Raw genomic sequence first — 10,362 nt, forward strand, 5'->3', positions numbered from 1 at the left:
ACTTTTTTGAAGCAATACATCATAATGTGTTTTTGTCTTACCCTGATTCACTATAGTTATAAGTTGCAGCTATCGATTCTTTTTGTAATCGATTAATCTAGCACTTAATCGATTGATTAATCGATTAATCGGATAAAAAAAATTCACATGTTTTTAAGCAACCAAAACAAATAATGCATAACGAAAATGAAGAGGAAAAGCAATTTAATTTATTAATATGCACAACAGGTTTGATGCTGTAATCTAGCCCTGACATCAAAGTAAATATATTTTATATAGATTTCTACACCTGCAGCATTTACCATTAGATTACTAACAAATAATATATCATTTCTGGGGTGAGCATATTTGCTATTGTAACCTAGCAACCTGTGTGTGTGTGTGTGTGTGTGTGTGTGTGTGTGTGTGTGTGTGTGTGTGTGTGTGTGTGTGTGTGTGTGTGTGTGTGTGTGTGTGTGTGTGTGTGTGTGTGTGTGTGTGTGTGTGTGTGTGTGTGGCTTCATTTCAGTTTGGTACAGCAGAAATACATACATTCATTCATCTTTAATACATACTATTAAAGTTGGAATTTTTCCAACAAATGCAAAAAGCGCATTTCTTTGTGATTTTAAAATACTTGAAGGAAACGGTTTACTTTCAGCAGTTATTGTCTATGGGGCAGATTTATGTTTGTTTTACATCAGATAGGCTACAGATAAATTAACACAGTAGGCCTACATTTATTTGAATGCATTAATGAGAGAGAGATTACTCATACCGTCTCTATTCATTATAAAGCTGTGGTTTGTACTTACTTCAAAGGTATTCAAATATATATGCCTATAACGGTTGAGTTGAGTTTCTAAGCTACTTTAGTGACTTTACTTTAGTCACAGGATGGCGTTGACACTGCATTTCTGCGCTGCTCTCTGCGCGCGATCTTCACGTGAAAAGAGGACTGCCTTCAGGGCGCGCGCACGTTGTCAGAGACGCGACACGGCTCGGCTCTCTGTGTCACAGAAAAAAGCTGAGCACTGAACGGATAAGTTTTCCATATTCGCTTCAATGTTCAAACTGGCAAGGCTTTAAACGCATTTACTTGACAAACTTTATGAGGACGAAAGTGAAAGCGATCTGGCTTCGGGGCTTGCGCGCACCGTGTGTGTGTGTGTGGCAGCTATAAGAACGGCAATCAATTTACCTGTATAAACTGTGTAAAACATGCAGTTACTATAGTGATTCTGGGCATCTAGAATCTAACGTAAACTAAATTCAAAATGTATCACGCGCTATGGTGTGCTTCCTGAACACTGAACAGCGGTCCGTGTGAATCAGATCCCTGCGCGTATAGTGCGCGTCAAAGGAATTTAACGAGGCTTCGAGGCAGAATTTTTGCCTCGAGGAATTTTTGTAATCGAGTTAATCGAGTAACTCGATGAATCGTTTCAGCCCTAGTTATAAGTGTTTAAACTTTATAGTTTTGGGTGGTTTTCACTCGCCCATGCAGGTCTCATCATAGCTGTAAATATAGAAAAATTACTCCGGCTACTTTGTCACAATGAGCGAGAAAGGTTGACAGGGTGAGAATCCCCCATTTTAAAAAACGCAGAACAGAGGAGAGTCTGCAAGCAAAAAAAAAAGAAAAAAGAATGTGACAGAGCTTGTAATAAAACCAGAATCAACATTGGCTTGGCTTTTTGGAGATGGCGAGAAATGAGGGACTGGGAATGTAAAAGCGATGTGGACTTGTGGAGATGGTGTTTTTATTTCTCGAGAGGTAAGGTATTATTTTGAACAGATAAATTGCCATACGTAGCTCTCTAAAACAGTTGATTGTTAAGCATTATCTATTGTGAAGGGTCATTTCATTATAAGTTGTTGTAGTGCTGTGCTGGAATTTATTTTCAAGGAAGTCTAAGGGTGTGAACCTACACTGGTCTCACGGTTCAGTTCGATTATGATTATCATGCCATCGATTCGGTTCAATTCGATAGCATCACAATGCATTGACGATGCACTGCATCCTCGTGTATAAAATATTGTCAGTCAGTTATATATGAACTGAACCTTTGCCTGCTCAAAGAAAACACGCTTCTTGAATGTATCAAACAAAACTCAAGTCTGGGCACAGAAGACAACAGGAGCATTTAGAGAAAATACACAAAATACTAAAAGCCACTTCAGGAGGTGGTCGGGGCCGCATTACACTCAAAACTAAAGTCTAAATGCATCTGGCTGTTGAAACCACACATGTAAATTTTACTCCTCGCAACAATGCTAAAATTTTTTACATGTGAGAGCGTGTTATGGGCTATATGACATATTATAGCCAGATATGACAACACTACAGAAGCACGCATTGCCGTAGACGAGCAGCTACGAATCTCTTCATCAAGCCAGCGCACAAACTACCGAAAGGAAAGTCGTAGGTGCTCAACATACAATCATATTCATTAAAAGTAAAGAAACTGAATGATCTTACCAGTGCTGTTGCCACGCTCGCTCCTATTGCGGTCTTTGATTTTGAAATTAGCTGATGATCAATAAAATGCAGCTAATTTCTGTTGTTTTCAGTGACGTGAACTCCAATAAATCTGCATATAGTGCGGGAATTGAAGATCGGATTTATATCCTTTTGGCAGAGATACATTTATGTGCCCAAGTGTAAATTAAATCGTTTTGATAAATCAGACAGCTTTGATTTACACACAGCGCGTGTGTTCTCCAGGTCGTGCTTAGCAGGTTGTTCATAAAAGCCGAAATGTGCCCAGATGTCGGCTTTTAAAGTAGTTAGAGCATAATTACTCGCACTCGCGTCTCGCCTCCCTCTGCCATTGTATCCAACCGCGACACAGCACATACGCGACAAATGACAGAAAAGAATCAGTACATTATAATCGGTTATGGTCTATTACTGAACCGATACTGAATCGTCATCGTCTGCATCGCGATGCATCGAAGAAACGATTAATTTGACACCCCTAGGAAGTGCAGTGTTTGTTAATGGGTATAGAAACAGTAATGTCTACAGCTAGTCAGCTTGAGATCCTCTCCATCTAAACTGGTTATATATCTTAAGCCTATTATAATGTTTTATGAGCAATAGGAAATTCTTTCTCTCTTTTTTTTAGTTATGAGAAAGAACTAGCCCGGCGTTGTCATACTCAATTCTAGTCAGAATGTGAGCCTGATACTGCTCCGTTGGGCTGTGATTATGGGGCGTGTCTCAACCGAACCAGGAAAGACCTCAATTGGATAGACCTACAACCAATCAGAGCAACGGAGCGACGCATAACAACGTTAGTTGTCAAATGTCAACAGAACTCAACTGCACACACAGTGTTGCCAAGTCCGATGTTTTGCCGCGGGCTGTTTTTCCATGTTGAAGCGACCCCGATTATATGATATTTAGACCCAGGAACCCAGACAAAAAAAACACATATTTTACCCCCCAAATGCCGGAAAGCTATTGGGCTTGGTTTGGGCTAGTTTTGAGTAGCAAAACTAAGGGCTAAGTTCGGCTGGCATCCAGGCTAAGAAAGAACCATTTTCAGTCGAAGCACAACCAAAACAATGTTCTTCCGCATAATGCATGCAGTTTTGTTGTTTAAAGGCTAGAGGGACAAAAGTTACATAGTAAAACTTTAAGAACTTATTTCTCTCGTGGTATAATAAAAAAAAAATAAAAAAAAAATCAACAGAATTACTGCCCCACCCAATCTTATAGTTTGCATAGAAATAAAAAAGAAAACTACTCGTCAAACATTTGCATGGGGTCTGTAATGGAAATTTAAGTATGCAAATTTAGGGCACAAATTGTGTGTCTGAAATTCAATTTACTTAATACAATTCATAATAGATATTCATGATCTTACCGTGCACAATCAATCAAAATCAAAAAACTTGTTCTGTCACTGCAATAATTTTCTTGATATAGTGCCAATCTGTCTTATTTTTCGAATCAATTCAATCAATTCTCAATTAATAAAATCAAGTACCCGGAAATGCATTACAGAAGGGTGAATTGATCTCAAGTGGTCCAAAAAATTGTAAAGTTGGTTGCATGGCCATTTTTAATTTTCCATTTTTTTTGTGAGTGATTACCTCTATGTATTGGTATTGCAAAAGCACCAGTTTTTTTTTTTTATTATTATTAATCTTGGTTTAACCACAGCAGCCGTTTTTGTGTTATACAGACATTTACAGAAATATCTCAGATCTGGATGGTCCGAACCTCTTGGAACGAAATGGACTAAACCAGAAGTAAAACGAGTTGTCAATGCCAAGTATAGGCAAGAAGGTATAAGCTTGAGGTAATTGAAGGAACATAACATGAAGGAGCACAACCAGAAGAGCCGGATGGCATAGTATTAGAATCACAAGGACAATGCTAATGCTTTACGAAGCGTGCAAAAAATTCTCATAGCTGCCTCAACAAAACTGAAGACACTGAAGGCTAAGGCTACTCGGGATGGCCGATTCCAAAAGTTGAAGCCCCACTGGCGAAAGACTTGTCTGGCTCCTATTGATCAATGGGATTTCACTGAGCCAATTACCCCTCATTACCCACAGCTCATCACATGCCACTAGTCTGGGAAGACATCCCAATAAAGCACTAAAGGCCCTCTCACACTTGCATTTCTGTATCACTAGCTGATGCAGGCCAACCGATTTCACAATTATGTTATTTTCCATACAGGTTAGCAAACATTCACATCCACTGAGAGCACTGTTTGCCGTGGTTCAGTTGTTAGGAAGGACGCTCACTAAAATAACACATTATTATTGTGTTAACAGACACAATTAACAAACATAACTACTGCATTATCTCGCCTCTGTGTGTTTTCCATTTAGATATTTGAGTTTAATCACCATCGGTAGCCTGTGGTCAATCCTCTGTGCACTTTAAACACTGCTCTCTGAAGCACACTGAAAAACTTGAGGGATTTACTATAAAAACGATTTTCACTCAGAAATTGCTAGTAAATGTCACAAATAACTTCAAAGAAATGGCAGCTAACACATTGAATTAAACATAAAATATTTAAGTAGACTGAATGGAATAGTATTTTCTTGTAAAACAAGAAGAAAAAAAAAGTACAGTGTAGATTTGGTTGATTTGAACCATTATGCAGATTTGTGAAACACAAACACAACCAACTGGGAACTCTCTGGAATTACGCATTGTGCAGTTCTGCTAAAACAATAATTATTCCATATTTTTTTCGCCAGCTAAATTGATTTAATTGAGTCTGTCAGGCTTCCTAATCAGCTAACTAAAAGGGGCAGAAATAAAAATACTTGTATGACCCTGTTTACTAAAATTCATTTAGAATGATCTGATCAATGTGGTGTGCACTAAATGCAGTGTATAAAACGTTTTGTGATCTGATCACTGAAATGTATGTGACCACATGGCATTTGTAGTGTAAAAAATCATTGCATCCAAGACCAACTGAACGATGCCCTACTCACCTGTCAATCAATAAATGCACTACTGCATTTAAATGGTTTTAAACTTTGTATAGGGCCAGCCTCGGGCCTACTGATAAATGTGTAATTTGAAAGCACTTTGGAAAGCATAAGTCCTCTAACAAATCAGTAAATGCAATGTATGGCCCAAGATTTAATAGTATGTGATTAAGGATGCACCGATATGAAAAGTTTGGCAGATACGATAACCGATTATTCTTTATATTTGAAAGCTGAAAAAACGATATATTGGCCGATAAATGTAAATCCAGATTTTTCTATAATTTTTGAGAGCCTAAAGTTCACATATCGCCCAATACCAATATGGTGGTATCCTGGCATGTGATATTAAAATGTATCTTTACTAAAAATAAAGGACTAAACTAATTTTTTGCACTAAACACAAACAGGACTAAACACATTTTTTTGCACAAATGAGGACAACAATAACTGACCAAATAGCTCCTAGAAACCTGCAGTCAAAACTTACTTCCTTCAACCAAAAATGACAAAATTCAATATCCTTACAAGGTCTTATAATGCAAATATTTTTTTTATTTGTTTTGTTAATTTTAGAAAGCAACTTGTTACACATTTCCTCGACAGAACACATGAAATCTGAGAAAACGTGACTCCACACAGGAGGTAAACAAACCAGTATTGGGTATGTTTGAGGTCAATAGCAGATCAGACACAGGGGACCACCAATGTCTGAAGCAGCAAATAATACTATGTCTCATTGTCATTTCTCGTTGACTCTTATTAGCATCATGCAGTGCTAAAAGAGAGGCAGCACTGACAAGCATGGACTTCTTTGCAATAATAAGGGGAATTTCATCTACAGTGGCTCTCACAGTCTCACTCAATGTTCTTTTAACCGTAATTCAATTCAAATTGGACAAAATAAGTAGAATAACATTGCAGTTTGTAACTAAAAATGGACAGATTATCATTTGGACCAATATTTTAAAAATACTTTTCTATTTGGTTATCAGTTCTTTATTACCAGTAAATACATTGAGAGTCTAAAAAACTGCATTACAGCTCTTACACCATTTAAAGGGATAGTTCGCCCTAAAAGGACAATTCTGTCATCATTTACTCACTCTCAAGTTGTTCCAAACCTGTAAAACTTTCTTTGTTCTGCTGAACACAAAGGAAGATATTTGGATTAAGCAGATCTCGGCAGCCATTGACTACCATAGTGGGGGGAAAATAATGGCTGCCGAGATCTGCTTGGTTACAAACATTCTTCCAAATATCTTCCTTTGTGTTCAGCAGAAAAAAAGAAAGTCATACAGGTTTGGAAAAAATTGAGGGTGACTAAATGATGACATGATTTTCATTTTTGGGTGAACCATCCCTTTAACAGGAAACAACAGTATTGACAAGTAAAGTGTTTTATTATATTAATTGTTTGCATAATTACTCAACTTTTTACAACCATGCATTTCAAGCTTAGCAGATACAATATAAAACAAACAAACAGAAATAAATTAGCATGAAGTGCAAATTAGCTATGCTTTAATGTAGTTTAACAAAAACTTAGTTATTACTAAAATATAATATTTAGTGATAACTTTAGTATTTGAGTTGAAAATGGAAGGCATCAATTAAACTTTATACAAGGTTTATATTTTAGTGTGCTGATTATTTATTTTTCAGATCAATTTTCCACCATATAGCCTAATGAAACATTGCAAAAGCAGCCTAGTCAGTGTATTTAGGAGAAAGTATCCATGCCAGTTAGCCTATCAAAACAAAAGTAGGTAGGCATAAAAGGCAATCATCATGAATGATTACAAAACGGATTGGAAGTAAAAAAAAAACTGCAACAAAAAAAGTGATTAAATCACTATAAACTGTCCACACTATCTAGAATCATCCAGAAAAGGAAAAGGCCGGCGACATTATGGCCATGTTTACGTAGATAGCTGAAAATGCTGCCTAGTTAGGCAGCTCACTGGGTTTTGAGCCACAACCTATCATTTCACAGGGGATCTATCCCTAAATAATCAGGATTGCGCTCCGTGTCATTGACAGCTGATGCGGTCGTGGGCAAACATGTCATGTAAGATAAGGGTGGAGGCAATAAATAATCAGAAATGGAGCTCATGTTCTCATTCTCTTGGGTAGGCTACGTGGATGTGAGAAATGATACCGCATGCGGCTCTACCTCTTTTAATGTTAACCGTGGAGATGACACATTTTATGAGACTAATAATAACAATGCCTAACGCAATTCAAGCATACCAGTCACGGGCATATATTTGGAGGCATATTACCTCCCTGCAAATTCGTGCCCGACGGCGCAAACACCGTTCAACAGATTTTCACCATTTTTCTCCAATAACGTAGGCGAGTCGCGGTACAAATCCGTCTTCTCTAGACCTTTACATGACCGCCGCTTGCTAAAGTCAACGATGCCGATGCCTAGAAACACGCCGTTCCCATTGTCACCATCCAAAGCATGTTACATGTGTCAGAAAGTGTGCCTCTCACCTCGCAGATCTGTGCCCATTTTCCGCCCGTGCCCAGCAGCCGCCGCTCCAGCAGGATGACGTCACGAGCGCCACTCTGCAGCAGAAGACGAGCGCGAACACGCGTCGCGTAGCGCAGGGAAATAATACAAAAAGGGGCGTGTGTGACGCTCACCGCAAAGAGCAGAATGCATTCCCCATCTATGGCATGCCCTGCTTGTCCTGCCTGGAGTCGGGGTTATAGGTGACTGTGATTCAGCTTTTCTGTTTAGCTGTGTATTGAAAGATTTCATTGCGGATTGTTTTACCACGGTTAATTATGAAGGTACGCTACATGTGGCTATTTATGTTTATTCAATCAGTCGTCATCCTAGAGGTTTTGAACTTTTAGCAGACTCCCTAATGACTTAAATATGATAGTTTCTTGCATAAATCTATTTACTGTGTAAGGAAAATATTAAATGTGATATGAAGACAAAATCAAGTAGGCTAATGGCTTTTGTATTGTCGTTAGAGCCAAATCAGATTATTCATTATCTGGACAGTATTATCTTTTTTTAAATATTTTTTTTCCCTTTGTAGTAGGCCTAAGTTGATAGTGTGTATTTTTTAAGAGTTGGCCTAATGTAATGCTATAAACATTAATATAAGCGTGTTCATTTCAGTTGAAATTTATTGGGTAGCACAGCATTACAATCCACAGTGTGGATATAGAAACTTGTTAGCTCAACTGTATAGCATGGCGCTTGCAAACGCAGGAATTCGTTTCCCGGGAAAATAGGGAACATACAGGTTAAAATAAAAGCTTCCACAAGAACCAATGAGGTCCATTCTCGTGTCTTACACAGCACGTTTGAGCTTCCACAAGAACCAATGAGGTTCATTCTCATGTGTTACACAGCACGGTTGAGCTTCTACAAGAACCAATGAGGTTCATTCTTGTGTGTTTACGCAGCTCGTTCGATCTTTCGCAAGAACCAATGAGGTTAATTATCTTGTGTTACACAGCACTTTGAGCTATACCGCGAGAACCAATGAGGTTCATTCTCGTGTTACACAGCACTTTTAGCTACTGCGAGATCCAATGAGATTAATTATCCTGTGTTACGCAACACGTTTGAGCTTCTGCAAGAACCAATTAGGTTCATTCTTGTGTTACACAGCACACTTGAGCTTCAACAAGAACCAATGAGGTTCATTCTCGTGTTACTCAGCACTTTGAGCTACCGCGAGAACCAATGAGGTTCATTCTCTAGTGTTACACAGCACTTTGAGCTTCAACAAGAACCAATGAGGTTCATTATTGTGTTACACAGCACTTTGAGCTACTGCAAGAACCAATGACGTTCATTATCTTGTGTTACACAGCACTTTGAGCTTCTGCAAGAACCAATGACGTTCATTATCTTGTGTTACACAGCACTTTGAGCTACTGCAAGAACCAATGAGGTTCCTTCTCTTGTGTTAGACAGCACGTTTGAGCTACTGCAAGAACCAATGAGGTTCATTCTCGTGTTAGACAGCACTTTGAGCTACTGCGAGATCTAATGAGATGAATATTATCCTGTTACGCAACACGTTTGAGCTTCTGCAAGAACCAATGAGGTTCATTCTCGTGTTACACAGCACTTTTAGCTACTGCGAGATCCAATGAGATTAATTATCCTGTGTTACGCAACACGTTTGAGCTTCTGCAAGAACCAATTAGGTTCATTCTTGTGTTACACAGCACACTTGAGCTTCAACAAGAACCAATGAGGTTCATTCTCGTGTTACTCAGCACTTTGAGCTACCGCGAGAACCAATGAGGTTCATTCTCTAGTGTTACACAGCACTTTGAGCTTCAACAAGAACCAATGAGGTTCATTATTGTGTTACACAGCACTTTGAGCTACTGCAAGAACCAATGACGTTCATTATCTTGTGTTACACAGCACTTTGAGCTTCTGCAAGAACCAATGACGTTCATTATCTTGTGTTACACAGCACTTTGAGCTTCTGCAAGAACCAATGATGTTCATTGTGGCGAGGTGGACGAGCGAGAGACATGGGAGGAGCGAGCGAGATCGGTGTGCGTGATTGAGAATGAACGTCACCTGCGAGGCACACCGGTCTCGAGTCCTCTCATGAGGGAGCACGGAGACATAAAAGGACGAGCGACTCAAATGAAGGAGGAGAGAGGACCAGGCCTGGATTTTAATTTGTGTTTTATTTATGTTTTGTTATGTGTGTGCAGCAGTCGTCCGTGAGGGGCTGCCGCTTTTTACTTTCACTTTGTTTGTATTCTTTTTGATTAAAGTATGTTGTATTGTTCGCCAGTTCCCGCCTCCTTCTTCCCACACGAACAAACTTTACTACATTCATTATCTTGTGTTACACAGCACGTTTGAGCTTCTGCAAGAACCAATTAGGTTCATTCTTGTGTTACACA

At 38.8% G+C, this 10,362-nt stretch overlaps 1 protein-coding gene across 1 annotated transcript in view; it reads right to left on the reverse strand.

Moving 5' to 3' along the window:
* The window catches only part of fbxo41 (F-box protein 41), a 76,998-nt gene extending 68,950 nt beyond the window's left edge, over positions 1-8,048 (reverse strand). The window contains exon 1 of the mRNA XM_079813001.1: positions 7,954-8,048. The gene's annotated coding sequence lies outside the window, so the exon portion shown is untranslated. The remainder of the gene's footprint in view (positions 1-7,953) is intronic.
* Between the last annotated feature and the right edge of the window lie 2,314 nt (positions 8,049-10,362).

This window comes from Gobio gobio, assembly GCF_949357685.1.
Source record: "Gobio gobio genome assembly, chromosome: 3".
Lineage (NCBI taxonomy): Eukaryota > Metazoa > Chordata > Actinopteri > Cypriniformes > Gobionidae > Gobio > Gobio gobio.